Genomic DNA, 2435 nt, shown 5'->3' on the forward strand with positions numbered 1-2435 from the left:
CCCAATTCCTCCGTCTACGCAGACTTTGTAGCGACAGCCATGACTTTGAGACTCAGTCTCAACTCATGGCTCACCACTTTAGCCTGCGTGGATATCCACCCACCACCATCCACACCGCCCTTGCCAGAGCACGTTCTGTGGACCGTGCATCTGCTCTCTCCCCCCGAACCCGCCCTGCCGTTTCCCGCCTCCCTTTTCCCCTCACCTACCATCCCACCACCCTACCCCTCCAACGCTCCATTCTCCGAGCTTTTCGGCGCCTCCAGTCCGACCCCTCCACCTCCCACATCTTCCCTAATCGACCCCTCCCCTCCTTCAAACGAGCCCACAACCTACGGGACCTCTTGGTCCACAGCTTCTTCCCCAACCCAACCTCCCAACCTGGCTCTTTCCCCTGCTCCCGTCCACGCTGCCGCACTTGCCCTTACCTCTCCAACACCACCCTCCTCACCAGCACCCATCACCGACCCTATCGCATCACCGACTCCTTCACCTGCACGTCTACCAACATCATATATTGCCTCTCCTGCTCTCTCTGCCAATCCCTGTACATCGGACAAACGGGGCGGCGCCTGGCCGACCGATTCGCGGAACACCTCCGAGATATCAACGTCGGCAATGACACCCCGGTGTCACGCCACTTCCGTTCTGCCGGCCACTCCTTGCGGCAACACCTGTCTGTGTTTGGATTGTCCATGCACAGGGGCCATCCGGACTCCCGTTTGCGCCGTGAACAGGGATTAATCTTCTATCTTCGCTCCTTTGCGCCACATGGGCTCAACTCCCCTCCACTCTTCATCTAACCCCCTCCTCCTGTCTCTCTCCCCCACCCTCCCTCCTACCACCCATCTCTCCCCTCCCCCACCTCCTGCTCCGACTCCTACTTCTTTGTACCTCTCTTCATACTTCTCTCCACTCCCACTTCTCTTCACCCCTACTCTTTCTCTCCTCTCTCTTACTCTCTCTCACTCTCTTCTCTCGTACTCCCCCTCCCCCACCCACCCCCCTCTCCCGTACTCCCCCCTCTCTCACTCTTACTCTCTACACTCTTACTCTCCTACTCTCTACACTCTTACTCTCTTACTCTCTCACCCTTACTCTCTCACTCTCTTCCCCTCTCTCTCACTCTCTTTCTCTTCCTTTCTTCTTCCCCCCCATACCCCTCTTCCCTCTCTCTCACTCTCTTTCTCTTCCTCTCTTTCTCTTCCTCTCTTTCTCTTCCTCTCTTTCTCTTCCTCTCTTTCTCCCCCCATACCCACCTTCCCCCTCTCTCAATCCCCCTTCCCTCTCTTATACCCACCCTCTCTCCTCTCTTCCTCTCCCCTCCCATACCCATCTTCCCCCTCTCTTACATCCACCTTCCCCTTCTCCCTCCTCGTCAACACCCCCTCATAAGCTCATCCCACCACACCCCAACACACTCCTACTCTACCTTCCCACTCCACCCCATCCAATTCCTTACACCCACCACCCACCCCTACCCACATACCCCACCCTACCCACATACCCCTACCTCTACCCCACACTCCACCCATGCCTTCCCCACCTCCCAACACCCTCACATCACACCACACCAATACCCTTGCATCACACCACGCACACCACACCAATACCCTCGCATCACACCACGCACACACTACAACTGACCAACTACTTTCTTCCTTTCTCCCTTCCCCCATTTTCACACTACATACGTCAAGATCACCAGCAGTCTACCTCCCACACACAGCCCCTCGTTCCCGATCACCGTTTGTTATCTCCCCCTTTCTTAGCTCTCCTGAAATAAGAATTTCTAACTTCCGGTCAGTCATTGTTATGATCGGCCATTATTATGATTGACCGTTGACTGAACACTATTCAATTTTTTTTCTCCGTGTTTTTCTCCTTGTCTCCGTATTCTTTCTGTTGAAGAGCGTAGCTCGAAACGTCAAAGACTTTCCGTATTCCCGAGCGTCATACTAATATATACTTTTGTTATTTACACCACCTGTCCTCGTCTGTTGTTATTTTTTGTATATTCTCCCATATATATATATATACAGAGAGAGAGAGAGAGAGAGAGAGAGAGAGAGAGAGAGATACGACGGGCTTCTTTCAGTTTTCCGTCTATCAAATATACTCACAAGGCTTTGGTCGGCCCGAAGCTATAGTAGAAGACACTTGCCTAAGGTGCCACGGAGTGGGACTGACCCCGATACCATGTGGTTGGTAAGTAAGCGACTTACCAGCCACGCCTGGTTGAAATTCCAATGAAGGAACCATGGATCGAGGTTAGAAACCAGTTCTTTCTCTATTGGCAAGAAACCTTGAAATAAACTGAATAATGACATACATAGATATGTAGGCACGTTTGTATGTATGCATGTATATATTTCGGATTTGGCAAGTGACTTGGTCTGAAACCTTGCATTCAAATTGAAACGATTAGATCGTGA

The sequence above is a fragment of the Octopus bimaculoides genome, chromosome 1 (genome assembly GCF_046866305.1).
Source record: "Octopus bimaculoides isolate indiv1 chromosome 1, ASM4686630v1, whole genome shotgun sequence".
NCBI lineage: Eukaryota > Metazoa > Mollusca > Cephalopoda > Octopoda > Octopodidae > Octopus > Octopus bimaculoides.